Below are 24,550 nucleotides of genomic sequence, written 5' to 3'. Positions count from 1 at the left end.
CTTTGTGGAGATTGGTGTCTAACAACATGCCTAGATAAATCAGTCGTTGGGACGGGTGCAGAAAGGACTTCTCGAGATTTACCACGATCCCCAGATCCTGGTAAAGTCCCAGAAGCCTGTCTCGGTGTCGAAGAAGGGTCGACTCTGAGTCTGCTAGGATCAGCCAGTCGTCCAGATAACGGAGGAGACGGATGCCGTTCCTGTGCGCCCAAGACAAAATCGGGGTAAACACTCTGGTGAACACCTGGGGTGCTGTGGAGAGACCGAAGCACAGCACCTAGAACTGGTAGGTCTTGCTGTCTAGGCTGAATCTCAAGTACTTCCTGGAAGACGGATGGATTGGAATCTGGAAGTACGCGTCCTTCAGATCCATTGTGCACATGAAGTCTTGTGGTCTCACCGCAAGTCTGACCGTGTCCGCTGTCTCCATGCTGAACGGAGTTTGCTTGACAAACTTGTTCAGAGCTGAGAAGTCAATGACGGGTCTCCAGCCTCCAGACGCCTTCTTTCCAAGAAAGAGTCGACTGAAGAAGCCTGGGGAGCCGTCGACGACCTCCTGGAGAGCATCCTTCTTGAGCATGGTCTCGACTTCCGCCCGAAGGGCTAGCCCCTTTACTGATCCCATGGCATAGGAGCTCAACGACACTGGATTCGCTGTCAGGGGAGGTTGAGATGTCGTGAATGGGACGCGATACCCTTGGCCGATCACGGAGACCGTCCAAGCATCGGCCCCATGTTGCTGCCACCTGTGCACGCAACTTTGAAGGCATCACCCCACAGGTGGACACGCGGGGAGACTGCCAATCCTAGCGTTTGCGGCCGCCCCCTCTAGGAGTCTTGCCTCCCCTGGAGGACTTACTGCCCCTCTTGTCCTTGGCAGGAAAGGGCTGGGGCTTAGACACCACTTTCTTAGCTGCCGGCGCCTGCTTCGGTGTCTTGCGAGGCTGCTGCTGATGTTGCTGTGGAGCTGGAGGCTTGTAGGGCCGAGATGCAAGGGCCCTTTGGAGGAGGGAGTCCTGGCTAGACTTCTTCCACCTCTCAGCTGTTCGTTCCATGTCCTGGGACTCAAACAAATTCCCCCCAAGGAGGGAGGCGTGTCTGAGCCTGTTGACATCCATGGCGGGGACCTTCGGATGGATCTTCTCAGTCACCGCATCACAACGCTTCAGCACCGAGTTGGCCCACAGGTTGGTAACCTGATGTGCCAGGAACTCGATGGAGCAAGTGCCCGAGAGGAGGAAGGTCTCCAGGGCCTTCCTATTGCTCTCCTTAGACAGATCCTCAGAGCGCAATAGGATGCCCAGAGAACCTAGCCAAACATTCAGCCACGAAGTGGCCTGCATGGCACACTTCGCGACCCTCTCATGGCTTAGGATCTCCGGCGCCGAGAACGTCACCTGCCGGGCGGAGAGCTTCTCAAGAGGAACTCCCCTAGTAAGCTCTTCTACTGAATGGTGGAGGGGAAGAGCGAGGCTAGACTCCCCCATGATCTCAAAATACCTCCTCTGCTGCAGACGAGGAGGGGGGAGGAGTTTGTTCCCGGCAGAGGAACGACTGGAGGAAGCGAGTACTGCGAGCTGAGCGTTGGCCCTGGCTCTGGCACTCTTCAGCCCCTGGGACCAGGGCAGAGCCGCGCTGGCCTTTGGGGGCTTCTGAGTTCCATAAACCTGATCCAGGACTGTGACCTTGCCTTCACGGGGAGCGATCGCAGGGTCCACGAACCCGTTGAGCTGTCTCATCAGGCCCAAGACCTGCCAGAAGGCATGCTCAGACTCTTGCTGCTCTCCTCCCTGCGGACTGGCAGCTAAGTCCCGGAAGCTCTTCCTGGGGAGACACGTGGACGTTCTCCCGGGGTCTGGCTGGTTCCTGACGAATACCAGAAGACTTCGGCAACGTCTTGGAGTCCTTGGGTTCCCTCCTGGGCGGGATACAAGACTCCAGCAAAGAGGTCTGGTAGGCACCTTCCGCACGAGACGATTCTCCTCCACGAGGAGGTTACTCCCCCTTGGTGCCGAGGGGGAGACTGCCGCCTCACTGGACTCTCCCGAGGACAGAAAAGCCTCGTCTACGGGAGAAGGAGAAAACGACTGCGAAGGGGATGGGGCCCTCCTGACGGACCTCTTAGGAACCAACTTCTCCCTGGGAGAAGTCACCATGAAGTCCACTCCTCTCCTTCTCTTCAGCGGGGGCGAGGCCGTCGCTGGCTTGTGTCCTAGATCGGCGAGTGCTGGCTTCATGACCTTCACTAACGCCCACATCAGAGGAAAAAACCAGGACTGCCGAGACACGGACACAGAGTCCGAAATTCCCGCTGGAGGAAAGGGGATCGGGCGATCCTTCGGAGCGGACACCACTGGACATGCCTGCAAAAAAGAAGGGGAAGAAAGTTGCCTTGACCTCTCCGAAGGTCCTTCCTTGTCCTGCAAAAGAGACCTACGCTTAGGTGGAGGCGATCCCAACTGCGACCCGGCGACACGCGTCCCTGCTGCTGCCGCGAGCTGCGGAACCCGACGCGAATGGGGGTCGTGCTGACGCTCGCGCGAGGGTGATATAAAAGTGTCGTGAGGGGCTGTTGGAGCGCGGGCGCGCAGAGACAAACGAGCGCAGGGGCGAACGGGCGCGTAGGCGAGTGAACGCTCTGGCGCGTGGGCGAACGAAAGCGCTCAGGAGACAGCTGAGGGCCAGGGGACCCATAGTGTCCTGGAGACCTGTGACGTGTGGGCGAGCGATGGCGATTCGGCGATCGATGACGCGTTGGCGAACGCTGGCGCGCAGGACAGCGTTGGCGCGTTGGCGCGTTGGCGAGCGACCGCGCATGGGCGAGCTGATCGCAGGGGACCTATGTTTCTCCGGATCTGCAGGGCGCTGACGCGGAGGACAGCGCTTGCGCGCAGGCGATGGATCACGAGGAGGATCTGGGGATCGCCGGCGCTCAGGGGAACGCTGACGCGCTGGTGATCGTTGATGCGCAGGAGAAAGTTTACGCGTCGGAGATTGCTGTCGCGCTGGAGAACGCTGGCGAGCAGGGAGACGGCGCGTAAAAAGCTGCGCAGGAGCTATTGGCGCGACGTGCAAAGGCGAACGCTCGTGCGTGGGCGTACAGGAACTCTAGATGTACGCGCAGGAGACCGCGCGCTTTGCTGCGCAGGAGAAAGCTGACGAGCAGGATCGCGAAGCGAGGAGAAGTTGAGTCCTTTGCCATGACCTGAACTGGAGTTCTAGGGCGCGTGGGCGAGCGTGGGCGCACAGAGCGCGTGTCAGGAACTGGAAGCGCAGTTGCGCGTTGACGAGCAGGAGATCTAGTCTGCTCAGGAGACAGTTGGCGCGCTGGGCGCGCAGCAGGAACAGGAGGATGTTCGTTGTCCTTAGGAGAGCGCTGACGAGCAGGAGAGCGTTGGTGTGCTACTACGCTTGAACGCGCAGAAGGGCACGCAGGGGAACCCTGACGTGCAAGGGAAGCGCCCACACCGTGGGCGACATCCCTTTGCCCCGAAGGGACCGGTGCCCGTCGGTTGACGAGATCAGACTGCTGGCCGTCTGCACGGGAAGTAGCAGGTCTAAGGACGCGGCTGCTATAGACTGCTTCTGGTGAGGAGAGTCACCATCGGAGGATGGAGGAGAAGACTCGAAAAGGCGCCTCTTGACACCCTTATAGGGAGACGGGAGGCCCTTGCGGCGAAGCGGACGATGAGCCTTACGGCGAAGGCGGCCACGAAGGAGGTCGTCAGGATCATCAGTCCTCCGAAGAGGAGTCTCAGTCAGAGTGCTCCCCCGAGGGAGAGACTTAGCCGCAGGAGAGCCCGTAGGACCCCCTTCCCCCTCCGAAGGATGTACAGAAGGGGGAGGAGAGCCTTCAGCAACGTCATCAACGTCAGGAGCCGCAGAGGTTTGACCAGATTCGTCGGAAGCCTCTGCCACCACGACGTTGATGATAGACAGAGGATCTACCTCTGCTATCACCGGCGACTGCTTGACAGCGGCTCCTAACTGAATAAGGTTAAACAGGGCATCCTCGGAGGGCAGGCCCTTAAGCCCCAAGGAACCCCAAAGCTGAAAAAGATCATCATTATACATAGAATTAACATTATCAAAATTCTCCCCCGGAGGAGGAGGGGGAACCGCCCCGCTATGGGAGGCGACGCCCTCTCCCGCACCCCGAGGTCGGGAAACAGAACTAGGGCCTGCGCTCCCACTCGGCAGCCTCTCACTAGGAGCTGGACGAGGGGGAGGTACCGCAAGGGCAGCCGGCAATCCCAGAGCACTTGCGCATGATGAACACCAAAGGGCGAGGCCAACTTCAAACACACAAAGCTGAGGAAAAGCAAAGAAAAGATTAAGGCTGTCAAAAACGAGGACGATAGACAGACACGTTTGCACATCGTCCGAGCCAAAAGTGAAGTGAAGCAAATCACTGGTGTGTGTGTGTGGGGGGGAGGGGGGGGGGGTTGCAAGCTACCCCTTCCCCTAACCCCGCTAACTAGCGCGGGGGTAGTTTAACCCTCGTTAAAATCTATTGGCTCGTCAATTTCAGCTACGCCGAAAGTAAACCCAATGTAAATAGCGTGGTTTGTATTTCGGTTACGGATCAATTCTATTTTTCATATGTATGAGAGCTTGAGTCCTTAACTATAGGAGAATTGATAACAGCGACGTTTGAACACGGCAGTTAAAATGATATTTTCATAATAAAACAAATTTTTTAATATACTTACCCGCTGGTTATATAATGGATAAAGTCCCTGGACGCCTTGGCAGGAAATTCAAAATCTCGCGCGGCTTAGCGCAGACATGGCAGGGTAACCATAGCGCCCTCGTGGTACTACAGGTAGAACTATACCCAACCAATTCAGATTTTCCATACCCCATGGTCTCTAGAGGGGAGGAGGGTGGGTTTTAAACTTATATATCCAGCGGGTAAGTATACAGTATTCAAAAATTTATTTTATTATGAAAATATCATTTTTAAATATAAAACTTACCCGCTGATTATATAATGGCTGATTGACACCCATTGGTGGCGGGTCAGAGACAGCTGCATAATTGGAAATTCACTTAAGCGTCACATAAACAACTTAAGCGGTTCTCACCTGATAAGGGAGCTGACAGCAATGCTCTACCTCATTTTGTCTGCTATCCTTAGGAGATCCAGCGGTCCACCCAGGGGGCTGATGATCTCTAGGAGTTGTCAAACGGTTCAATAACCTATAGCATGACAGGACCTAAACTAATACCCTCGTTCCGGGCGCTCTCTAGGAACAAAATGACCACCTGACTCGATCAAAGATTGCGGAAGGTTGCCGACCATTCTTCACATACAATCATAAAAAATATATATAACAGATCCAAGAGAAGAACAGGGGTACTAGGAAATTAGGGAAATGTAGTGGTGGATGTTTCACCTACTACTGCACTCGTTGTTATGAGTGATCCCAAAACGTAGACATCCTCATAAAGAGACTGGATACAGTATAAGTAATGCAAGGCGAATACAGGATTACTCCTTCACAAGGCTGTATACGCGATGCTTTGCAGAGAACAGTTTAGTTTAAGAGTTACAGAAGTTCCTACAGCTCTAACTTCATGAGTTTTACTCTTTCGACATCTTATGATCAGTCACACAACCGTGTGAAAGAACCTTTGTAATTAAAGTCTATAGGAGATGATAGAGTGTTTTAGACATAGATAGCGCAGGCTTCTTGACCGTGCCCCAAAGAGTCATGAATAGACTCTTAACTTCTTTGGTCCTGTCCCAATAAAACTTCATCATCTTAACCGGGCAAAAAACTCTTCTCAGCCGTACACAAACCAAATTCGAGAGGATAGTGATCCCGAAAGATTTAGGCCATGGATGAGAAGGACGTTTGTTAATGACCAAGAATCCAGGTTGCAAGGCGCCTATGGCTTAACCATTGTGAAGTCCATGTTCTTGCTAAAAGAGTGAACTTCACTGACTCAACTATGGTAGACGTACTCAGAAAGTCTCCAAAGTTAGGCAGTAAAGTCCCCCGTCCTCAAAGGCTCTACTTGGGGGGACACGTGGACGTTCTCCGATGGTCTCGCTGGCTCTGCTCGAATCCTAGAAGAAGACATAGGGATGGTCTTAGAGTCCTTAGGTTCCCTCCTAGGAGGGATACAGAACTCCAATAACAAAGTCTGAGGGCTCTTCTCCGGCCCAACTCGGGACGATTCTCCTGCTCGAGGTGGGGTTTCTCCCACTGGTGCGATGGGAGAACGTCTCACCTCGGTAGACTCCCCTGAGGACCGAAAATCTTCGTCCACAGGAGATGGAGAGAAAGTCTGAGGGGGGGAGGGAGCCTTACTCAAGGATTTCCTAGGAGCCAGCTTGACCCTGGGAGAAGTCACCACGACTTCTACGCCTCTCTCCCTCTTCAGTGGGGTCAGAACTGCCCTTGGTTTGAGGCCCAACTCAGAGAAGGCAGGCTTGACAGCCTGAATGACAGTTCTGATAAGGAACCCAAACCATGGCTGCTTACTGACAGATGCCGTGTCAGAGACTCCCTCTGGAGGGAACGGGATCGGGCGATCCTTCGGAGTAGACACTACAACTGGGCCTGCCTGAAAAGAAAGGGAAAAAGGTTGGTTCCTGGACCTATCCGAAGAGTTCCCCTCCTCCTGCGAGCGCGCTGGTCCATGCTTGCACGGGGGGGGGGGGGGGGGGGGGAAGACGACCTGAATGCTCTCGTTCCTGAAGCCTCGTGCGGGGGCTCGCGCTGTTAATCCCGATGGGAATCATGCCGGGGATCGCGCTGGAGCTCATGCGATGGAATATTCCCTGGTTCGTGCACAGGCGAACGTTCAAGCGTGCGGGCGAGCGCTGTCCAACAGGAGAGTGATGGCGCACAGGCGAGCGATGGCGTGCAGGCGATCGATGGTGCACAGGCGAGCGATGGCGCGCAGGTGAGCAACTGCGTACTGGCGAGGGGGCGCGCGCAGGCGATCTACGGCGAGCATGTGAGTGGGCATGCTGGCGAGCGATGGCGCGCAGGTGGTCGGTGGCGCGCAGGTGCGCGAGCTGGCGAAGGCAGAGGGAGCGCAGTAGGAACCACAAGCGTAGTTGCACGCGAAGGTGACTGCTCGTAGGCGCACAGGATCTCGGAGACCTCTAGAAGGTGACTGTGAGCGATGGCGCGTGGGCGAGAGCTGGCGCGTGGGCGAGAGCTGACGAGTGGGCGAGGACCGATGGCGCGCAGGAGATCGCTAACGAGATGGTGAAAGCAGTCTCTTCCCTCCTGTGCCCAGATCCGGAGATCGTGGGCACGCGGGCGAACGATGGCGTGCAGGAGCGCGCTGGCGTGCAGGTGAAGAGCACTGGCGAACTGGAGATCGTGGGCGCGTATCAGGATCAGGGCGCGCAGATGTACGCTGGCGAGAAGATCGCTGGAGTACAGGAGATCGCTGGCGCGCAGGAGATCGACGGCGAGCAGGAGAGCGCTGGCGCGTAGACTCTGCAGCAGGAGATCGCTGGCGCGTAGACTCTGCAGCAGGAGATCGCTGGCACGTTGTCCCTGGCACAGGATGTTTCTGGAGAGTAGTCTCAGGAACAGCAGACACAGCAGGCGAGCGCTTGCGCGCAGGAGAACGTGGGCGCACAGGGGATACCTGGAACTTAGGGGACTTACTGACAATGTGAGAAAAACCCTTTTGCCCCGAAGGGACCGGTGCCCGTTGGATAACGGGGTGCGTCAGCAGCCAGGAACGGAGAAGGAAGATCAGCAGTCTGGCAGGCAAAGGAGATTGCGAACGATCAGCAGAGAGGTCCAGGGATGCAGTTGCAACGGTCACTGCACGGTGAGGAGGATCCTCTGCGGGGGACTTCGAAGGTGAGGAACCGAAGAGGCGCCTCCTAACTCCCTTGTGGGGAGAAGGAAGGCCTCTACGGCGAAGAGGAAGACGAGCTTTACGTCTGATACGTCCTTTGGGGGCAGCAGGCAGACCATCATCAGTCCTCCGAAGAGTCTCTGTTAGTGAACTCCCCCGAGGGGGAGAATCACCTGCAGGAGAGACCGTTGGACTTAGCTCCTCCCTCGAAGGATGTTCGGAGGGGGGAACTAAGCCTTCAGCAACATCAGCACCCAAGGCAGAGGTTTGACCTAACTCGTCGGAAGCCTCTGCCACAACAACGTCGACGATAAACAGAGGGTCAACCTCTGCTATCGCCGGCGACTGTTTGACAGCAGACCCCAACCTGATTATGTCAAACAGGGCTTCCTTGAAGGGCGAACCCTGAAGCCCCAAGGAAGACCAAAGCTGCAATAAATCATCATTAGACACAGTAGCAGAAATAACCTTGCCCGGGGGAGGAGGAGGAGCTGCCTCGCTATGGGAGGCAACGCCCTCTTCCGCACCCCAAGGTTGGCGAACACAAGTACGGCCTACGCTACCACTCGACGGCCTCTCGGAAGAGACCAATCGAGTGGGAGCTTCAGAAGAGGTTTGGGCTAAGGAAGAAGAGTCCTTGGGATTTTCTCTCTTCATGGAAACCCTTGAAGGAGAAATATCCCGTTTAGACTTCCTCTTCCGGCGCCGTGAAAACCTCTCCCACTGGGAGGTAGACCACTCCCTACACTCACCACATACTTTATTTCTTTCACACCGTTGGCCCCTGCAATAAGGACATAAGGTGTGAGGGTCTGTGTCCACCGCCGACATAAACGTTCCACAAGGGCGGTCAGGTAAGCCGGGACACTTCCACATAGTAGAGGCCAACTTCCAAGCACACTGAAAAGAAAAAGCAAAACAAGATCAAAGGCTGTCAATAAGCAAGGGTGGGAGCAGACACATCTGTTCATCACCCAAGCCAAAAGCAAAGTGAGCTAGTCACAGGTGTCTGAGGGGGGAAGGGGTACCTAGCTATCCCTCCCTACCCCCTCGCTAACTAGCGAGGGGGTAGTAAACCCTCGTTAAAATTCTAATGGTTTGTCATTTCAGCTACGCCGAAAGTAATGCCTACTGTATATTAAATAGCGTGGTTTATATTTCGGTTACAGAACAATTGTAATTTTCCTAACTATACAAACCTTAGCTATTTAATATGGGTAATTACTTTCGGCGTAGCTGAAATGACGAGCCATTAGAATTTTAACGAGGGTTTACTACCCCACCGCTAGTTAGCAGGGGGAGTAGGGAGGGTAACTTGCTACCCCCCCCCCTCACCTGTGCTGAGCTCACTTTGCATAGAGGTAGGACTTCACGGGGGATAGGGCTGGCGGGCAAGTTTGATTAAATAGCTAAGGTTTGTATAGTTAGGAAAAATACAAATTACCCCCTGTACCTACAAATTTCTCATTTGTTCCGTATCTGAAATACAAGCCACGCTATTTAATGTGGGTGACTCAACCCTTAGGGACGGTGGTAAGTCCCAGCCAGTACTGGCTTTTGGCTTTGCCCGGGGACTCAATATCCGAGTGTGTCAGCACTCAACAATAAGGAGTCCCTGCACCTCGCTAGCACCTTGCTATGCAAGGGCTGCGGCCTACGTAAGCTGTGTGTGAAGGTTGAAGAGTGACTCGTCCTAGGAAGTTGACCTAAAGTCCTTTAGATGGAAACTTTAGGCTAGGACTCTCCCAATACCACCTCGTCAGGGTATGGGGACGTGACAGTATTAGCTTAATACTAGGAACACAAGGAAACATGGTTTACCTGCAGTGGTTTGAGGTCAGCTGTGCAGAGAACCCAGGATGCTGCTTTCCCCAAGAGAGGGGAGGATGAAGAAAAGAATAAGGGCCAGACATACCTTTTCATTCATGCAGACTAAGACTGGGTAACAATGCCCTCAACCTTCTGCTACTTGTCCATTTAGGAGCCTGAGGTTTAAACCAGCTGTTGTGCAGCCACAACAGGGCCGATAGAGAACGTATCGAGTCTCCTGTGGGTCACGTCTTGCAGGTAGTGGGCTGTGAAGGTCGTCTGACGCTTCCACACCCCTGCTTGTAGAACCTGCGTCACTGAGAAGTTCTTTTTGAAGGCCAGGGACGTAGCTACGCCCCTGACATCATGTGCTCTAGGGCGATGTGACGGAAGAGGGTCAGGATTCAGGGATAGATGGATTACCTTCCAAATCCATGCCGAGATGGTATTCTTGGTAACCCTCCTCTTTGTCCTCCCAGTGCATACAAACAATGCCTGCACTTGGGGACGAACTGCAGCCGTTCTTTTAAGATATAGCCTCAGACTCCTCACTGGGCACAGTAGAGATGGTCTGGGTCATCTGCTACAGAACGAAGACTCGAAACCTGGAAAGAGTCGAACCGTGGGTCCGGCACTCCCGGATTCTGAGTCTTAGCAATAAACTCAGGGACGAATCTGAACGTTACCTTCCTCCATCCCCTTGAATGGGCAATGTCATACGAGAGACCATGAAGTTCACCGACTCGCTTGGCCGAGGCCAAAGCTAGTGGGAACACCGTCTTCCAAGTAAGGTGGCGATCAGAAGCCTGGCGTAATGGTTCGTAGGGAGGTCTCTTAAGAGACCTGAGAACTCGAACCACGTTCCTGGAGGAGATCTCACTTCCGACTGAGGGCAGGTAAGTTCATAACTTCATATGAGTAGGGAAAGTTCCAACGAAGAAGAAATGTCCACTCCTTTGACCCTGAAGGCTAGACTTAAGGCTGAGCGATAGCCTTTCACTGCCGAGACTGAAAGGCGCATTTCTTCTCGCAAATACACGAAATGAAGAGATACCCCTTCCACGACACCAACCACAGAAAATTCTCCACTTTGCCTGGTAGACCCCTGCGGATGACCTTCGCAGGTGTCCAGACATCCTGTTTGCAACTTGTTGCAAAAATCCTCTCTCTGCGAGGAGATGCTGGATAGTCTCCAGGCGTGAAGTCGAAGCGAAGCTACAGCTTTGTGAAAGATGTTGGCGTGTGGTTGTTTGAGTAGCTCGTGTCGTGGAGGGAGTTCTCTCGGATGTTCCGTTAGGAGTTGCAGAAGGTCCGGAAAGCATTCCGCGTGATGTCATAGCGGTGCTATCAGGGTCATCGAGAGATTGACCGATATTCTGGTCTTGTTGAGTACCCTCCTCATCAGACAAAACGGTGGAAAGGCGTAAACGTCGATGTTGTCCCACCGTTGTTGAAAGGCATCTTGCCAGAGTACCTTGGGATCCGGGACTGGGGAGCAGTACAGCGGAAGCTTGAAGTTCAGCGCTGTAGCGAACAGATCCACAGTTGGGGAACCCCACAAAGTCAGGACTTTGTTGGCTACTACATGATCCAAAGACCACTCAGTACTCACTATCTGAGATGCTCTGCTCAGATTGTCAGTGAGCACATTCCTCTTGCCTGGAATGAAGCGAGCCGATAGTGGAATAGAGTGGACTTCGGTCCATCTAAGTATCTCTACTGCGAGATGGGATAGCTGCTCTGAAAAGGTACCTCCCTGCTTGTTGATGTAAGCCACTACTGTGGTGTTGTCACTCATCACCACCACAGAGTGACCCGCCACGTATTGTTGGAACTATTGAAGGGCCAGGAATACGGCCTTCATTTCTAGCAGATTTATATGGAGGCACTTTTCTGATTCTGACCACAGGCCTGAGATCCTGTGGTGCAGAACGTGGGCCCCCCCACCCTTTCTTTGAAGCGTCCGAAAACAGCATCAAATCCGGGGGGAGGACGAGGAGATCAACTCCCTTTCGTAGGTTCTCGTCTGTCACCCACCACTGAAGATCTGTCCGTTCCGCAGGACCCATCAAGATCATGACGTCCGGGGAATCGTGTCCTTGATTCCACCGGGACTTGAGTTGCCATTGCAGAGATCTCATTCTGAGGCGACCATTGGGAACTAAACGGGCCAGGGATGAGAGGTGACCGAGGAGACGTAACCACGATTGGGCTGGGAGTTCTTCTCTTTGAGGAAAGGATTCGCGACCTTCCTCAGCCTTGCTTTCCTGTCGTCTGATGGGAAGGCTTTGTGGAGATTGGTGTCTATTATCATGCCTAGATATACCAGTCTTTGAGTAGGGAGCAGAGAATACTTCTCGAGATTTACCAGGATCCCCAGATCTTGGCAAAGTCCCAGAAGTTTGTCTCGGTGTCGAAGAAGGGCTGACTTCGAGTCTGCTAGGATCAGCCAGTCGTCCAGATAACGGAGGAGACGGATGCTGATCCTGTGTGCCCACGATGATATTAGGGTGAACACTCTGGTGAAAACCTGAGGTGCTGTGGAGAGACCGAAACACAGCACCTTGAACTGGTAGATCTTGTTGTCTAGGCAGACTCTTAAGTACTTCCTTAAAGACGGATGGACTGGGATCTGGAAGTACGCGTCCTTCAGATCCAGTGTACACATGAATTCTTGCGGTCTCACTGCAAGTCTGACCGTGTCTGCCGTCTCCATGCTGAACGGGGTCTGCTTGACAAACCTGTTCAGAGCTGAGAGGTCGATGACTGGTCTCCAGCCTTCAGACGCCTTCTTTACAAGAAAGAGTCGACTGAAGAAGCCTGGGGACCCATCGACGACCTCTTGGAGAGCGCCCTTCTTCAACATGGTCTCGACTTCTGCCCGAAGGGCTTGCCCCCTTGCCGATCCCATAGCAAGGGAGCTCAGCGACACTGGATCCGCTGTCAGGGGAGGTAGAGATGTTATGAACGGGACGCGATATCCTTGACTGATTACGGAAATCGTCCAGGAATCGGCCCCGAGTTACTGCCACCTGCTTGTGCAACTTTGTAGGCATCCCCCCACTGGTGGACATGCAGAGGGACTGCCAATCCTAGCGTTTGCGGCCTCGGCCACTCCCTCTAGGATTTTTCCCTCCCCTGGAGGACTTTTTGCCTTTCTTGTCCTTGACAGGAAAGGGCTTAGACACCGTTGTCTTCGCTGCCGTTGCCGGTTTCGTAGTCCTGGTAGGGCGTGGTTGCTGGGTTGCTGGAGGTTTATAGGGCTTATAAGTTAAAGCCCTATGTAGGAGAGAGTCCTGGTTGGACTTCCTCCACCTCTCAGCTGCCTGCTCCACGTCCTTAGGCTCAAACAGATTTCTCCCCAAGATGGAAGAATATCTGAGCCTGCTGATCTCGGTACTGGGGACTTTCTGGTGGAACCTCTCAGACACCGCATCTCGACGCTTCAAGATGGTATTAGCCCACAAGTTCGAGACTTGGTGGGCTAGAAACTCGATGGTACGAGTGCCTGAGAGTAGAAATGTCTCCATGGCCCTCCTGGTACTCTCCTTGGACAGGTCCTCAGATCATAGCAGGATGCCTAGAGACCCTAGCCAGATGTCCAGCCACGAAGTTGCCTGCATGGCACACTTCGCCACCTTCTCCTGGCTGAGGATCTCCGTAGCCGAGAAAGACACTTGCCGGGTGGAGTCTCTCTCAAGAGGGACTCCCCTGGTAAGCTCTTCCAAGGAATGGTGCAAAGGAAGAGCTAAACAAGTCTCCTCCATGATGTCGAAGTACCTCCTCTGATGGACACGAGGAGGCGGGAGGAGTTTGTTACCGGCGCTGGACCGGCTGGAGGAGGCAAGCTCGGAGAGCTGGCCCTCGACCTTATCCCTGGCACTCTCAAACCCTTGGGACCAAGGCAAAGCCGCACTGGCCCTAGAGGGTTTCTGAGTACCAAAGACTCGGTCCAGGACCGTGTCCTTGCCCTCACGAGGAGGAATCTCTGGGTCCGAGAACCCATTGAGATTCCTCATAAGGGTCAGAACCTGCCAGAACGCGTGTTCTGACTCCTGAAGCTCTCCTCCTGAAGGACTGGCAGCGAAGTCTCCTGTCCCCGAAGGCTCTTCTCGGGGGGACTCGTGGACATTCTCCGAGGGTTTGGCTGGCTCTGGTCTAATCCTTGAGGATGACTTCAGAATCGTCTTGGAGTCCTTCGACTCCCTCCTGGGAGGGATACAGGACTCCAGCAGTGATGGTGGGAGGCTCTTCTCCACCCCTATCCGAGAAGACTTCTCTGCGTGAGGTGGGGTTTCCCTCATTGGTGCGATGGGGGAACGCCTCACCTCACGGGACTCCCCTGAGGACGGAAAATCTTCGTCCGAAGGGAGGGAGAGAAAGTCTGGGGGGGGGAGGAGGCCTTCCTCAAAGACTTCCGAGGAGTCAACTTCGCCCTTGGAGAAGTTACCACGTCCGCTACTCCTCTCTTCCTCTTCAGGGGAGTCGAAACTGCCACTGATTTGTGTCCCAATTCAGAGAGAACAGGCTTAAAAGCCTGTACGACCGCTCTGACGAGGGACCCAAACCAGGGCTGCCGACTGACAGCTGCGCTGTAAGAAACTCCCTCTGGATGGAAGGGTATCGTTCAATCCCTAGGAGGAGTTACCAAAGCAGGGTCGGCCTGAAAAGAAGAAGGCAAGTTCCTAGACCTATCCGGAGTTCTCCCTCCCTCCGGCGAGTGCGCTGTTCTGCGCTTGCAGGGGGGGGGAAGCGATGACGATAACCTAGCCGCTCGTCGTCCTGCAGCCTCGAGCGTGGAATCGCGCTCGGGCGATTGCTCGAGCGCGTGTAGGCTGGCGAGGGGGCGAGGGCACGCGGGCGAGTGCTGGCGCGCAGGCGAGGTCGCATTGGCGCGTGGTCGAGCGATGGCGTGCAGGCGAGGATGCGTGGGCGAGCGATGGCGCGCAGGTGAGGGCGCGCGTGGGCGATCGATGGCGCGTTCTGGTGACAGCAGCGGGCGCAGCAAGCTGAATAAGCGCTCGTGCGCTCGAAAGCGATTGTTCGCGGCTGAATAAGCGCTCGTGCGCGCGAAGGCGATTCTTCGCGGCTGAATAAGCGCTCGTGCGCGCGAAGCCGATTGTTCGCGCACGCGGGCGCACAGGATCACGCTGAGCCCGTGAGGGCGATAACGTTGGGCACGGGTGCTCAGGGGAAATATCCCTTGCACGCGGGCGCGCATGAGGGCGCACATCAACAACAGTAACAGGCGGGCGGCGATGGCGCGTAGTGAAGGATGGCGAGCTGGTGAGCGCTGGCGAGCAGGGGAAGAGATTATCTTCCCCTTTGCGCCCAGATCCGAAGATCGTGGGGGGCGCAGGAGATCGTTGGCGCACAGGCGAGTGCTGGCGCGTAGGAGAACGCTGGCGTGCGGGCGAACGCTGGCGCACAGGAGATCGTGGGCGCGCATCAGGATGAGGGTGCGCAGTGGCGCGCTGGCAGGCAGGAAAGCGTTGGCCCACAGATGAGTGCTGGCGCGCAGGAGAGCGCTGGCACACAGATGAGTGCTGGCACGCAGGAGAGCGCTGGCGCACTCTAACAGGATCTGGACCTGGTGAGCGCTTGCGCGCAATTGCGCACTGGAGTGTGGGAGATCGATGGCGCGCAGGGGATACCTGGCGCGTAAGGGACTTAGTCTCAATGAGTGAAAGTCCCTTGTGCCCCGAAGGGACCGATGCCCGTTTGAAAACAGGATTCGTGGGCGCCCACAGCGCATCAGCGGCCAGGAACGGCGAAGGCAGGTCAGCAGGTCTGGCGGGTGGAAGGTCGGCGTGTTCTTTGCAAGGACGACCTTCCACCGAAGGAGATCGCGAACGATCTGCGGAGAGGTCCAGGGATGTATCTGGCATGGTCGGTGATCGACGACGAGGTTCCTCTGCGGGGATGACGAGCCGAAGAGGCGACTCCTAACACCCTTGTGAGGCGAAGGAAGTCTTCTACGGCAAAGAGGAAGGCGGGCTTTGTGCCTTATACACCCTCTGGGGGCCGTGGGGTCAGCAGGCTGACCAGCAGTCCTCCGAAGAGGAGTCTCTGTCAGTGAACTAATCACCTGCAGGAGAGACCGTTGGACTTATTTCCTCCCTCGAAGGATGTTCGGAGGGGGGAACTAAGCCTTCAGCTACATCGGCAACATCAGGAGCAGAGGCTTGAAACAACTCATCAGAAGCCTCTGCCACAACAACGTCGACGATAGACAGAGGATCGACCTCTGCTAAAGTCAGCGATTGTTTGACAACTGCTCCTAATTTGATCATGTCAAACAAGGCTTCCTTGGAGGGTAAACCCTGAAGCCCCAAGGAAGCCCAAAGCTGCAACAAATCATGGTTAGTCACATTAACATGAGAATCAATATCCTCCCCCGGGGGAGGAGGAGGAGCTGCCTCGATATGGGAGGCAACTCCCTCTCCCAAACCCCGAGATCGGTCAGCAGAACTGCGGCCTATGCTACCACTCGACAGTTTCTCGGAAGAACCGATTGAGTGGGAGCTTCGGAGGAGGTTTGGGCAACGGAAGAAGAGCCCTTGGGATTTTCTCCTTTCAAAGAAATCTTCGAAGGAGAAATATCCCGCCTGGACTTCTTCCGGCGCCGGGAAAACCTCTCCCACCGGGAGGTAGACCACTCCCTGCACTCACCAAATACGTTACTCTTATCACACCGTTGGCCCCTACAGTAAGGACATAAGGTGTGGGGGGCCGTTTCGACCGCCGACATATAAGTTCCACAAGGGCGGTCAGGTAAACCGGGACACTTAAGCATCGCAGAGGCCAACTTCACACACACTCTGTCAAAGGAAAAGCAAACAAAAGATTAGTAATGGCTGTCAAAGAAGGCGAGGGTGACAGCGGACACGTCCAACTACTACCCGAGCCGAGAGCAAAGTGAGCTCAGCACAGGTGTGTGTGAGGGGGGGGTGTAGCAAGCTACCCTCCCTAACTAGTGGTGGGGTAGCAAACCCTCGTTAAAATTCTAATGGCTCGTCATTTCAGCTACGCCGAAAGTAATTACCCATATTAAGTAGCGTGGTTTGTATTTCAGTTACGGAACAAAATAATAATAATAATACTATAATATACTTACCTAATGAGCAATGAAAAGAGATGCAATACTGCAAGGCGGCCACCAGTGCCCCTGTTACTTTCTGGGTAATCATCTTTTTGGTGCGTTGCTTTACTGACCTACAAAGAAAAATAAGGTTTAACATGTGTTATAAGAATGTTGCCACAGAAGTTAACAGACACAAACAGTTTAAGAAATCATGTTCCTGTCACTAATGATTAAATGTTGACGATAGTTTGTAAATACGTTAGAATGAAAAAAATCTAATTCTATAAACTTTGCTCTAGTCCACACATACAAATACTTATTACCAAGAGGAAAACAAATGTCATGATAATGGCATACGATACACAACGTTTAGGCCTAATTGCTTTTGACATCCGGCTCCTTGAATGACTTGAGAACCAAAGTATCCTCTCATGAAGAAAAGTCTAACGACTACAAGTTGAACATTAACTTGACTATGTAATGCCAAAAGGGGACTTTGAGAAACAGCGACAATGGAAATATTACTAAAACAGTAATGTCCTAATTATACATATACTGCACTCTTGATCACTGACCACGACTCTTCTCCACCCATGCTAAGACTAGGGAAGACAAGGCAATGGGTTCTGAGGATCTTAACCCTTTTACCCCCAAAGGACGTACTGGTACGTTTCACAAAACACATCCCTTTACCCCCGTGTACGTACCGGTACGTCCCTGCAAAAAATGCTATCTACAATTTTTTTTTTTTTTTTTTTGAAAATTTTTTTGAGAAAATTCAGGCATTTTCCAAGAGAATGAGACCAACTTGACCTCTCTATGACAAAAATTAAGGCTGTTAGAGCAATTTGAAAAATATATACTGTACTGAGGGTTAAGGGTTGGAAATTTCCAAATAGCCTGGGGGTAAAAGAGTTAACTCTCCCCAAGAAAACTTTCCTCAGCTCAGAAGGAAAGTAAAGCTGTGATCACTACTCGGAACTATCGAGACGCGAGCTTGTTGCAAACTCGGACTGTTCACCAGGCAGACAACACCCGGTGAAAGCTTTGTTTACGTAAAGAGGAATGAATCGGGAAGGAAAATTCTATTTAGATGGCAAACTGATCTTTTATGTTCCCTGTTATTTTGGTTCTTTCCTTTATCCATTGTCTGAAAGAAGAACCTTCCATCCATATTGAACATATTGCTGAAGCAACAGCAATTTCAGACTCCTCGTTGATGACTTTGGGTTCAAAACAGAATACAGCAATGCCTCACAACACAAAATTAATTGGTTCCGTAATGGCTTTCGTAAAGTTATTTTTTTGTGTTGCGAGTCGCCTTTTACATGTAAGTAGTCTAATTCGTTCAGACCCTACAAAAAACACCGCATTATATGACTATAAAAAGGATATGCACCACTCAACAGTACTAAATGTATGAAAAGTACTGTATTTTGATAATTTAATAACAAATTAACCAATGATAATCTGTAAAAGAAGATTTTAATTAGAGCAAACAGTAAAAATACAGTAATAAAAATGTGGAACCTTACCTTTGGAGTGAGGCGATATCTGAGAGAGAAGTGCAGGGTAGTAGAGGAGGATGAAAATGGCGGAAAACGTTTACAAGCGGCAGAAAACGTAGACACTTAACTTTACAAAACAGATGTATGAATGACAGAAAACATTAACACTTAATTTTAGGATACAATTACAAATGGCAGGAAATATTAACACAACTTTACGATAAACTTAAAAATTTCTTTTTTTTTCTTTTTCTATTTTTTTTCTTTTACTTTATGTTTTGCATTTTCTAAATTCAATTACACTACGCATTTCCTTCATCACTGCCACTTTTCTTTCGTTTCTTAGCTGGTGCTTGGTCTGCTTCTACCGAAGGCCTCTTTCTAAAATAATCGTCCAAAGAAGCTTGTTTCTGCTTGCTTCTTAAAATTTTCCTGAAATGACTCAAGCAAACTTCATTACAGTACTCAAGCGCATGACCTGTGAGAAATTTTTCTGGGTGTCTCTTTGCTACGAGAGCCATCATTTTAAAGTAGCCATCTAGACTCTCCTTAATTTCTGCCATTGTCAGTGGGTTATCCTCCTACTGTATTCTTCCTGAACGACGTTCACTCGAATGGCCTCAAAGTCCTTTAGGTCATCTGCCGTAAGTTCCTCTTGGTGCTCCTCGATTAGCTCATCAATGTCGGCCTCATCTACTTCCAGACCCATGGACTTCCCGAGCAACAGGTTCAGGATCGTCAACATTTTCAGAATCGGCTTCAGCTTGGTCTGCGTGGAAGCCCACAAAATCTCGTGCGGAGACGCATCAGGCCACAGCTTCTTCCAAGCAGAGTTCAAGGTGCGCCTCAAAACCTCCTGCCAAGCTTGATCGATGATTTTAAGGCATATGACAATATCAAAATGCTCCTTCCAAAATTGACGAAGGGTGAGGTTTGTGCTCTCAATGATTTCGAAACGTCTCTTGAAGAGACATTTCGTATAAAGCTTCTTAAAGTTTGAAATCACTTGCTGGTCCATGGGCTGGAGGAGAGGGGTGGTGTTTGGTGGAAGATAGAAAACCTCGATGAAGGAATATTCTGCTACAACATCTTCATCGAGGGAAGGAGGGTGAACAGGGGCATTGTCCAGCACCAGAAGACATTTCATAGGGAGGCACTTCTCTTCCAAATACTTTTTCACAGTTGGGCCAAAACAAATATTTATCCGCTCGATGAACAATTGTCTTGTTACCCAGGCTTTTTCATTAGCCCTCCACATGTTTAGATTTTCCTTAGTGACTGTGTGGAGCTTAAAGGCTCGATGAGTATTGGAGTGATACACCAGCAGGTGTTTCACCTTGCAATCCCCACTGGCATTTGCACAGAGTGGAAGGGTAAGCCTTTCCTTCATAGACTTATGCCCAGTCTCGTCGCAATTGAAGAATTGCTGGGGACTGTAGCCTTCCCGGACAGTCAACTCGTCGAACATCTTAACAAAGGCTTCAGCCGCTTTCGTGTCCGAGCTTGCAGCCTCCCCATGACGCACCACCGAATGAATGCCTGAGCGTCTCTTAAATTTTTCAAACCACCCACGAGAAGCCTTGAACTCTGGGGGTTCCTGCTTCGATGTTCCTTCTCCTGCATCGGCTTCAGCCTGAGCAAGCACGAGATCACCGAAAATGGCGCTGGCTATCTGGCAGATTAACGCTTAGGTGATAGTGCATCCAGCCATTTCTTGGTCCTTTATCAAGACAAGCAGCAGTTTCTCCATCTCATCGTGGACGTGGCTCCTCTTGCTGGAGAAAACAGTCACACCCTTAAAAGGTGTTGCTCCTTTGATAGCTTCCTTCTGCTTCAGGATCATTCCTATCGTAGACAGATTTCGGCCATATTCCTTCGCGAGCACACTTAACCGCATGCCAGCCTCGTATTTCTTGATTATTTCCATCTTCACCTCCATGGAAAGCATCATCCTCTTCTTTCCCTTGACATCAGAGACTTTCTTGGGACCCATGGTTAATGATGTGATGTAATATCACACACGATACAGTAGTGTACAATTATTAAGAGCGAGATCACAAATACTAAGTCTATGGGCACGATACTGCTGCCGAAACGAAAAGACATAGGAATGCCAATGCGTAGATGCACAATAGGATACAGTACAGTAGATGCTGAACAATAGGAAAGCAGGATCTCCTGGTGGTAACTAGCATCCGAGTGGGGAGATAACCAATGGGAACACGGGGGGAAGGTAGCGAGTCTACGGGCTGACGGCGTGCGAATTTTAAAATCCGCCTCGGACACGGTCAGGCTCTCGCACTGTACCTCCTTTGGCTGTCCGATACATTTTTCGTAATGCGAGTTGTGAAATTCTTCGCATCTAGTTTCGCAGAATGAAAATTTCGTAAGCCGACTCTTTCGTATCGAGAGGTTTGACTGTACTCACAATAACAATACAAGGTCAATGTTTATAAAGCTAGAGTGTTATCCTGTATATATTGAGCCAAGAGAAGGACCACCAAAGCACCGCTTCTCAAGATACTGATCAGCTTCAACTCTCAATTTTCGAGGAGGATCCTTTCGATTGAACGGCATCATGACGACAAATGTTGAGGTCATGAAGTGAATATTCCGAAGAAACTTACCCGCATGTAAGTCGGAAAGATTGGTTTCAAGAATTCACAACAATCAAACTACAAAGAATAAATTTAAATCAGTAATGTAATCATTTTGATCTGTTTTAGCATGCTATATTGAAGTGCATTTCTCTACATTTTCTTCTACAATTGAGTGCAAACATTTCTTTGAGTCTTCCTATGATCTGATAATCCATAAAGTATCATTAGTTTCCTTAACCCTTTTACCCCCAGGGTATTTGGAAATTTCCACCCTTAACCCCCAGGGGTTATTTTTTTTCAAGCACATTTTGCAGTATATATTTTTAAAATTTCTCTAACTGCCTTAATTTTTGTCATAGAGAGGTCAGGTTGGTCTCACTCTCTTGGAAAATGCCTGAAGTTTCTCAAACAATTATCAAAAATATGCAAAAAAAATTTTAAATAGCAGTTTTTTGCAAGGACGTACCGGTATGTTCATGGGGGTAAAGGGATGAATTTTGTGAAACGTACCAGTACGTCCTTTGGGGGTAAAAGTTAATCTGTTTATGTCCAAAATGACTACTCCATATTCATGAAAGTAGGTTACTTAAGTTCAAAGTTTACATATCTGTTTCACAGAATTGACATGAATACGCCAAAATTATAGTTAAAACTTGCAGCAAATGTTTTTAGGTTGAACAGGCTGACATGAGTCTTTTTATTGTTTATATTTGAAATATCAGTTTTAATGTTGTTACTGTATTGTTTTTAGAATATTTTATTTTAATTATTCATTACTTCTTATATCGTTTATTTATTTCCTTTCCTCACTGGCCTATTACTATTATTATTATCATTACTGGCTAAGCTACAACCCTAGTTGGAAAAGCAAGATACTATAAGCCTAAGGGCTCCAACAGGGAAAAATAGCCCCGTGAGGAAAGGAAATAAGGAAATAAATAAACAACATAAGTAATGCACAATTAAAATAAAATATCTTAAAAAAATTAAAGCAGATATTTTATATATAAACTATAAAAAGACATATGTCAACCTGGGCAACATAAAAACCTTTTCTACAAGTTTGAACTTTTGAAGTTCAAACTTAGGTGCTTCGAACATTTCTAATATCAGAAAATCAGAGGAAAATGCATATTTTGTACATGACTGTTCCATCGTTGTACACAGAAAACCCAACCTGTGTAGTTATTACCCCAAAACTGATGCTATTTTCCTACAAAACAACTATTTAAAAAAACACAATACTCCAGCAAATGCAGCAAAAATTATCGGAAAAACACAGGAAAACGCACATTTTGTACGTGGATGTCCCATCATTGTACACACAAAACCCCACATTAATTGTATTTTGTGTATTTGGCCTCCAAAACCAGTTGTAATCACCCTAAACAACAACCACGTTCGTCATTAACGTATTTCAATATGGCAAAAACCATAAAAAATGCAACATTTTAAAGGGACTGTTCCAACATTCTACACAGTAAACCCCAACGTTAATTTGTGCCTCTAGTAAACCTGAAAATCCTTCGGCTTAACTATACCATAGGAGCCTTTGTATATCAGCGGCCAGTTCCTCCTGAGTGCGTAGTAAATGGATACCAGCTATCCTAAACTCCCCCGCCCTAACCTAACCTACAGGCCGTGTCCTTACCTACTTAACTAATGGCGGGGGGGGGGGTTAACGGCCTTTTACATTGCCGTATTCTAAGCCAGCCTTCATCATACATACAGGTGGCCGCTATCATACATACACCCTTCGTCTGTGCACTGTTCCGAGATACTTCACGGTGTGGCGAGTAGGAACAGTCACCGAACTGATATCAAGTCATTAGGGTACCAAGGTATAGTTACCTTCCTACATTGGGTTAACGGTGCAAGGGTAAATATAAACCAATTATAGGAAAATAACGCTTGTACCTGTTCCCTAAATATAATATATAGGTCATTTACTGCATATAACCATAATAAAGCAGAAACATGATATATGATAAGAATATTGACAAGATCTTGGGGACTAAGATTCAAGTTTTAATAAACTGCCAACTGAAATGAAGGACCTAAAGGGAGCAATTGAATTTAAGAAGAAACTAAAGACATTACTTTTCACAAGATCATATGATTTGGAAGATGCTACAATAAAAAAATTGTATAAGTTATAATGAAAATGTTTCGTTAGATGATTGATATGGACCCAAAGAGAAGTAGTTCACTCGACTTCAGGGTTGGATTTAAACCCAAAAATAGTAAACAAGTATAAATCAACGAATTTAAGTCTATAATCTTTATATACAACATAAATTAATTTTGTAATGTTTTACAAATGTTTAAATAATCTTACCTACCTAAATAGAGCACTGGACTAATGGACTTGCTGTTTAAAATCCTGTACCGAAGATCAAATGACTTTGTTTACATTCATCCTGGAGTCAGTGTTGCCAGACGGACTGCTCTAAATATCCCCAAAACTCATGATAAAAAATCCCCATTTCCGCAAATATATTTTCTCCTGTAGGCTTTAATAATATGGAAATTACTCACTATACTCCATGTAAGTGCAAAGAACTAATTTCAATAGTATAAAGGTTTAATTATCCTTTTTTTCTTCATAGAAATTTGTACAGACTAAGAGATAAATTCCCATATCTGGCAACACTGCCTGGACTGGTATCCAAAACCGGGAAGAAAAGTAAAATGGTTCCAGTTTTTAAATTTATTTTCGTTTTTTAAATACTTGTGTATGCTTTATGAGAGTTTTCATACTTGTTTAAAGATTTATATATAAATTTTAGTTCTATTTTAATTTATTTCATGTCTCGACATATCAAAATACAGTACGAAATATGAAATATTAATACGCATGCTGGCATTATTTGGGCCAACCAAACAAAGGCTATTTTGTGCATTGTACTTCAGTTCACAGTATATTATCATAAATCTATTAATCATGATATGAGAAAATTATTTATTTTAATACTATATGTACTATATTTTATTACAATAATTACTCTATTATAGTATTTTGATAAATGTAGGCTACATAATACTATTCACACGTAAGGGACATTACAATGTCTCATTTCTGGCTGGCATAATTTCATTAAATGTGCATTATATTATGTATAAATGACCAATAAAATATTAAAAAATGCGATGTACAATTGGTATATAAGGACAGTTATTTAGTACAATAGGAAACATTTATGTTGATACGTATATAGCCTACATAATCATATAAAATCACATATTCGTTGAGTATACATTAATGTATTTGCTTTCCTTCATACATTAGTATATGTCCAAGATATTCAAAACAGGTTCCATAAGTCAGCAAATTGCTATTTTCATTCTTGTCCAAAAACAAAGAATTACTCTATTTATTAGTGATTTCATTATTATTATTATTATTATTATTATTATTATTATTATTATTATTATTATTATTATTATTATTATTATTATTATTATTATTATGTTCTGTCTTATCTGCAGTAGAATCTATGAACCTTCTTTTCTCTCTTCTAAATCCTCTCATTACTTCAGTATCAAGGTTCATATATTCAGTTCTTAATTAGGTAAAAAATCTGCTGTTTTCCTTTAATTATTCAGTCAAGATTTGCTGTTCTTATCTTTATTAGTTTCCATGTTTCACAATTCAACCATTTCTTTCGTTTTACTCCACTGTCAGATTGTGATGTTAGCAGATTTTTGAA

General features: G+C 49.1%; 1 long non-coding RNA gene across 1 annotated transcript in view; it reads right to left on the bottom strand.

Annotated features, from left to right (window-relative positions):
• The window catches only part of LOC137636104 (uncharacterized), a 32,982-nt gene extending 9,706 nt beyond the window's left edge, over window positions 1–23,276 (bottom strand). Inside the window, exons 1-2 of the long non-coding RNA XR_011042934.1 lie at window positions 23,179–23,276; window positions 16,766–16,863 (exon numbers count right to left, since the gene is read on the bottom strand). This is a non-coding gene — a long non-coding RNA (uncharacterized lncRNA). The remainder of the gene's footprint in view (window positions 1–16,765; window positions 16,864–23,178) is intronic.
• Window positions 23,277–24,550: the final 1,274 nt, after the last annotated feature.

The sequence above is a fragment of the Palaemon carinicauda genome, unplaced genomic scaffold, assembly GCF_036898095.1.
Source record: "Palaemon carinicauda isolate YSFRI2023 unplaced genomic scaffold, ASM3689809v2 scaffold23, whole genome shotgun sequence".
In the NCBI taxonomy this organism is placed as follows: Eukaryota; Metazoa; Arthropoda; class Malacostraca; order Decapoda; family Palaemonidae; genus Palaemon; species Palaemon carinicauda.
This window is presented reverse-complemented; position numbering and strand designations above follow the sequence as displayed.